Raw genomic sequence first — 6,277 nt, 5'->3', positions numbered from 1 at the left:
AAAAAAGGGCAAAAAAACGAAAAAAAAACCCTGCCCGGATTTTTTTTTTTTTTTTTTTTTTTTTTTCACGCAAAACAAAAACTTGATGGATTAAACTCTGGTAAGTTTTTGTTGTTGTATTTGTTTTTTTATTTATTTTTTTTTTATTTTTTATTTTTAACAAATGAAGTGCGCACCTGGGGCTTTGCGCCACCGCAAAAAAGGAAAGAACTGCCTGCCTGTTTGACTCCAGAACTGTGGCAAGGTCATAAAATATGATGAAGAGCCTTTTTTTTTTTTCATTCCCGCCGGATCTTCTATTAAACCGCAATTAAAAGTGTGTCATCACGTCGCGAAAATGCCGCCACAGAGAACAAGGAGGTTGGCGATGGTGGTGGCGAGGCTGGGAAGGGGGTGTAGTGAAGGGGGGCGGGGATGGAGGGGGGGGGGTCGGAAAGGGGGAGGGAGGGGGCACAACAGCGCAGAGAGGACACAGTAAATAAAATTAATTATGCCAAATGCCCCCGCGCCCATCAATCACAGGGCAATAATGCCCGTGTCAGGGTGTTGCACTCACACGGCCTGTATGCTTTTCTGTGACTGACAGACAACTAACAGCAATTAATTGTCATTTCATTTCTATCCACTTTTTTTTTTTTTTATGTGCAGCTGTCACGCAGGGATCTGCTGCCTGGTTTTATTTCAGAATTTGTATTTCAATGAGATAAAAAGCAACTTTTCTTCGTTAACTTAATGTTGCTGCTTTTCATTTGAACAAGTATACGCTAAAAAAAAAAGAAGAAGAAGAAGAAGAAGAAGAACGTCACTGCAACATCAGTTTTAATGCAGATACGTCTTTTTCTTCTTCTCTTTTCTTTTTGTGAAATGAATTCGTCAGAGGTGGTGGAGGCCTATACTTTGAGGCTAAACTTGCAGAGATTGGGCTTTAGTGTCCACACTGAGACAAAGACTAATCTGGAGCAGCATCAAATCTGACAATGCACTGTCCATTTTATGCGTTTCATTTTTTTTTCTTTATTATTAAAGTTACTATCATTTATATAGTCGAGCTCATTGAGCTTCGGTTTATTCCACAAGGGTAAATCCTGCATGAAGCCCTGAATATTTGCTATTTATATTAATACTATTTTATAACTTTTCCTGCGTCAAAACTCTAAAATCCGAGATTTCTGTTGCCGCTGTTTGTTTGTTTTTTTGTTTTTGTTGCTGTTGTTTTGTTTTTTTTAATGTCCAATCCAACAGATCATAAAAAAGAAATAGAAATGAAGGAAGCAGCGCGGACACATCAAACCTCGGTGAGGTCTCACAGAGCGACTCTAGTTTCAAAAGTCAGAATCTTTTGAAAAGAAAGTATTGTTCCCCCAAACCTATTGACCATGTCAGCTCAAAAAGCTTTTTTCCCCCCTCCCTCCTCAAGACAAGAGCCCTTTTATCTCCAGGCGGGGAATCTAACTCCTTTTCTATAATTTTAATCGTCGTAGTTTAATTATTAGCAAAATTAAAAAAAAAAAAAGTTGAAACTTAAAAACGAAAAACGAAATCACTAAAGCTTCGAGTAATTTTATCACAACTGTTAGGAGATCTTTTTTTTTTTTAAAGTTGCCTTCCTCAAATTAGATCCCGACATTTTAGTTGCTTCTATGACAAAGAGAAAAGTTTTTGTTGTCTCTGAAGGGAAAAGCTTCAGGCAGATGGTGGCCACGAAACATCGCGTTAATAAATGTTATTTTTTTTTAAGAAAAAAAAAGACTCTTTATAGCGATGAAGTAAGAGATTTCAAAACAAATCTTAACAAATCGTTTCTTATCTTTATAAAAGTAGCAAACAGAGGGGACAAAATACTGCGATAATCTTTCTGCGAATGAAAACAGATCACAACAAGTTCCTCAAAGAAAAGGGATTTTTAAAGTTTCGGGTGAGAAATAGTGAAAGTTGGAATGAAGCTGTGACAAAAAAAAGGGGGGGAAACATGATAAATAGGAAAACATGGTCGTGTCCCATGTGTTACATTTTCTCTAATAGTTCAACTGTACGAATAAACTTGATAACAGAAAATGTGGGGGGGGGAAGTTGTGTATCAGAGTTTCAATGGAAGCGCGGAAAGAAAGAAAGGAGGAAGGAAGGAAGGAAGGAAAGGATAGCGAAAAAGTAAAAGTGCAGAGATAATGCATCAACCTGTTCTCTGGGTTTCTGAAGAAGTCAACTTTCACGCCAGCGGTTGGACCATGTGGACAGCCCGCTTCTGCTCCTCAGACCCCGGCGCGTCCACACTCTTTCTTCACGGCGACAAACAAGGGGGGGGGCGCACAAGCCGACGGGACGCGAAAAAATTAAAAAATATATACATAAAATGTGGAGGGGGGGAAGGGAAAAAAAACAATAGAGAGGAAAAGAGAGCGAGAGACAGAGAAATCTAGGGTCTTAAGACCATTACTTCTTTAAGCGGAGAAAAAGCGTGCTCGTTAAGTCCCTTTTCCTATTCCCCCCTTTTGTGTGCGTCCTCTCTCCTCGGAGTGGCCCCTCTGGAGTGAAGTCGGAACAATACTGCCGCTAAAAACTCTGGCACTGAGCGCAAGTTGCAGCGGGAGAAACAACGCGCCTTTCTTTCGTCTTCTTCACTTGCTGCACCTTCTTCCGCCGGCTTTCTTCTCGAAGAAGCCCGATCAGCGCGTAAAACCTCCCCTCTGGTCTGCACTTTTTGGCATCCTGTCTTGTTGCTCGCTTGTTCGCTTGGAAATCAGGGTTGAATCACTTGGGCTGAGCGTGTGTGTGTGTGTGTGAAGTGTGTGTGTGTGTGTGACGGGGAGACAGTTTGCTGCGCTACCGTAATGCCTGTAAAGCACGTGCGCAAAGTCGTGGCGCACATCGTTTGAGGAAAGCTGGCTCTCTGTCGCTCTCCTATTGTGTGTGTGTGTGTGTGTGTGTGTGTGTGTGTGTGTGTGTGTGTGTGTGTGTGTGTGTGTGTGTGTGTAGTTGAGGGGAAGGCACTGATCTTTTGACCTGCTTTGCATCCTTGCTGAGTTGTGCTATTGTGGAGGCAGAGAGCAACAGATGTTGGCCTGCACGAATTATGAGCCCAGAAACCGCCAGAAACAAAGCACAGACAAGCCAATCAGCTCTGCTGCTCGGGATTTGCTCAACCTTTTAAAAGTCTCAAACAGTTATTTCTAAAAAAATAAAATAAAATAAACAAAAAAACTATATGCTTATGTAGACGTAGACTAACAATGCTGACCTATATTTAGAGTCCATATAATGACTGAAATATTCCAGAAGTTTTCCCAGGGCCGGCCCAAGCTTGTTTGAAGATCTTTTACTATATTTTATTTGGGGGCCCATTTCTAATCTGTGGGTGGGTAGATCCCCAAAGGGCCCCATCAGTAACTATATTAGTTGCTGAGAGCAGGGTCATTACCCGTATTCAGTTATTCTAAAAATATTTTTCATATTACATTCAAAATTATTTCTATTTCCTGCCGGTAACAATATTTAATACAAGTAATTCATAAATGTCCTTTGACAGAAAACTTTTCACACGCTGAACTTGACTGCACTGCCATTAATTGTGAATATGTGTAACTGAACTTTAGTCTACACGCTTTGATTGTATCGATTGGCTTCACCTTGTGTTTCTTGATATGAATGAGGCGCCATATTTTGTCAACTGGAGCTTTATAGACAAACTGAATTAAGCTGAGACCTGACAAACTGGCTACTGGCTGTTCTAAAAGTAGCTAAACATCTTCATCGAGTTAACATGTCCACTTGCGTTTAACTTTAATGGAGGAATGATTTTTTTTTTTTTTAAGTGAATAAAACAGTAAACAAGAACACAATGTCAAATGTTTACAAACTATGAGTTAATTCAAACCTTTTTCCAAAAAAGAACACAATGTCAAATGTTTACAAACTATGAGTTAATTCAAACCTTTTTCCAAAAAATGAACCAAAAAACACTCTGTGGTACAGTTAGTTGTTTTTTTTTTCTTTATTGCATTATTATAATTGTAATATTAGATGTAGTTCAGCTGATTGAGCCAGCATGCGCTTTGTTAACAGCCAGAGAACGTTTGTCTCCGGTTCCTTTTTTGAAAAAGCGACTTTAGAAGGATCTGCATGCACATTGACTTCAAAATACTGCATATCAACTGATATTTACACATTACATTGATGTAATTATGATATTATTCATGCCTGTTCAGCATGTTGCTAAGACTTGTTAAAACTTTACATTTTACACCAGTGTCTCTACTTAGCATGAGGAAACCGCACTAGTGAGGTCCTGGTCTGAGTTAAGCCCACCAGCAACCACAGTGTTGCTGACCATCCTGTTGTGCAGATCTTATTTCCCAGCTGCATTTAACACATAATCTCTCACTTTACATTATTTATCAAAATACAAGGACAACTTGGCCACACTGTAGAGCAGGGGTGTCAAACTCGTCAAACTCCAGTCCTCAAGGGCCGCTGTCCTGCAGTTTTTAGATGTGCCACAGGTACAAAACACCTGAATCAAATGGCTTAATTACCTCCTCCTTGTGTAGATATGTTATCCAGAGCCTTACTAATGACCTAATTATTCTTTTCAGGTGTGGTGCAGCAGAGGCACATCTAAAAGTTGCAGGGCAGCGGGCCTCCAGGACTGGAGTTTGACACCTATGTAGTTATTTTACCAGCTTTATTCAGTTTTTTGTGTGTGTGCGTTTGTGTGTGTGCCAGCTAAGTGGTAAAAAATGCTGACCTATATAATAAAATCCATTAAAAATGAAAATTGGACCTAATGGTTTCAGACTGCTCAGGCTCTGCTGGTAGGAAGAAACAGACAGAAATCATTCCTTAAAAGCATAGATCACAATAGATCACAATTGCACTTAAATGTGGGTGTTTAAAAAAAATCTTTTTTTTTTTTTTTAAACCTGACATTTGTCTTTTTTAATTCATTTGGAAAACATGTAAACAAGTCAATTTAGTCAATGCTTACCCTAAACTCATGCCTTCTTTGAAGCACCTTTTTACCCACCTATTGCATTCAGTCTTCTATGAAAGCTGTGAAAAAAGTATGCCACATCTTCAATTAGTAATATTTACTGATTGGAAAAAGACCTCGACTTGAAGGACCTTGAAAGAGTCGGTTCGGTTCCCTGTGAAGGCATATCATGTTCACGGCGACTCCACTGAGTTTCTGGCAGGTTCAGCTCTGGACGTTCTGCTGTAAAACTTTCATTTTCTTCCGCCGAAGCCATCGTTGTGTTAGTTCGGAAGCATGCTTGGACTCGACGTAATAATAAAAACTTAAATCTCTCTTCATCTGCAGAGAAAACATGTTTTACACTCAACATAAAAGTAATCCCGGGGCATAGTGCTGCCACCACCATGTTGCAATGTGAGCAAAAGTAACACGAATGAGCAAATCTCAGGGAAATCCTTTTAAGGGCAGCTAGACATTATTTCAGCTTAATGAGATTCACAATATTCATGTGTGTAAAAAGACTGAATGCTGTAATTAAATCAAATCAGTAAATTGTTTAAGTTTGTGAATAAACATGCAAAGAGGTTTTTGTAGGAATGTTTTCTTGTTAAAATAAAAAAAAATAAAAACAAGTTTTTATCTCTCAGTCGAGGCTTCGTATAATCATACTCTCCAAATCAAAGGTGGAAAAAGTACTGAAATCATTTATCATGATCTCATTAAAAAAATAATAATAAAAAAAAAATCAAAATAACCTGGAGTTGTAACATTGGTCATGTGATCCACTGTGACGTTCAAACTGTGAGATTTTTTTTTTTTAAGGATCACCAGGTCAGCAGTGAGCTTATAAGCACTTGCAAAGTTTGCTTATAACTAAAACCACTCTTAGCTTTGGCACATTTATTGAGAAATAACTTTTAGTTTTAATGCTGAATAACATTGATTTATTCTCGAAAGATTTATGCCAACGTAAGAAATGCTCAATTGCACAAATAAAATATAAAATTTAAGTGGATCGTCCCTCTCCCCTTTTCTTGTGATGCACCTGCTTTGGTTTAGACAGTTATATAGTGATTAGATACATTTTTACTGCCTGCCTACCTCAGTCCGTCCTTTATGTATTTTGGAAGCTGGACAACTCCTTCTGCTAAATTATCACGGCGCCGTTTCTCGCCTCCACATTCATTTACTAATTGACACCACATCAGTGTGAAGATTACTGATGAATCTTGGAAATTACATCATACCTGTCGCTGCAAAATGAAAGGAAAAACGAACCATAAATCCAAAGAAGATCCTGAGAAAAAA

The 6,277-nt window shown here is 38.8% G+C and overlaps 1 protein-coding gene across 3 annotated transcripts in view; it reads right to left on the bottom strand.

Moving 5' to 3' along the window:
- foxp4 (forkhead box P4) overlaps positions 1-6,277 on the bottom strand; it is a 126,168-nt gene that overhangs the window by 116,175 nt on the left and 3,716 nt on the right. The window contains exon 1 of one of the 3 annotated variants that reach the window (XM_015050286.1): positions 2,176-2,804. The exons of the other annotated variants lie outside the window; for them this stretch is intronic. The gene's annotated coding sequence lies outside the window, so the exon portion shown is untranslated. Of the gene's footprint in view, positions 1-2,175; positions 2,805-6,277 lie in introns of those variants that run through there. 3 annotated transcript variants of the gene reach the window in all.

Source organism: Poecilia latipinna, unplaced genomic scaffold (genome assembly GCF_001443285.1).
Source record: "Poecilia latipinna isolate Pla-1442-1.1 unplaced genomic scaffold, P_latipinna-1.0 Scaffold48, whole genome shotgun sequence".
In the NCBI taxonomy this organism is placed as follows: domain Eukaryota; kingdom Metazoa; phylum Chordata; class Actinopteri; order Cyprinodontiformes; family Poeciliidae; genus Poecilia; species Poecilia latipinna.
This window is presented reverse-complemented; position numbering and strand designations above follow the sequence as displayed.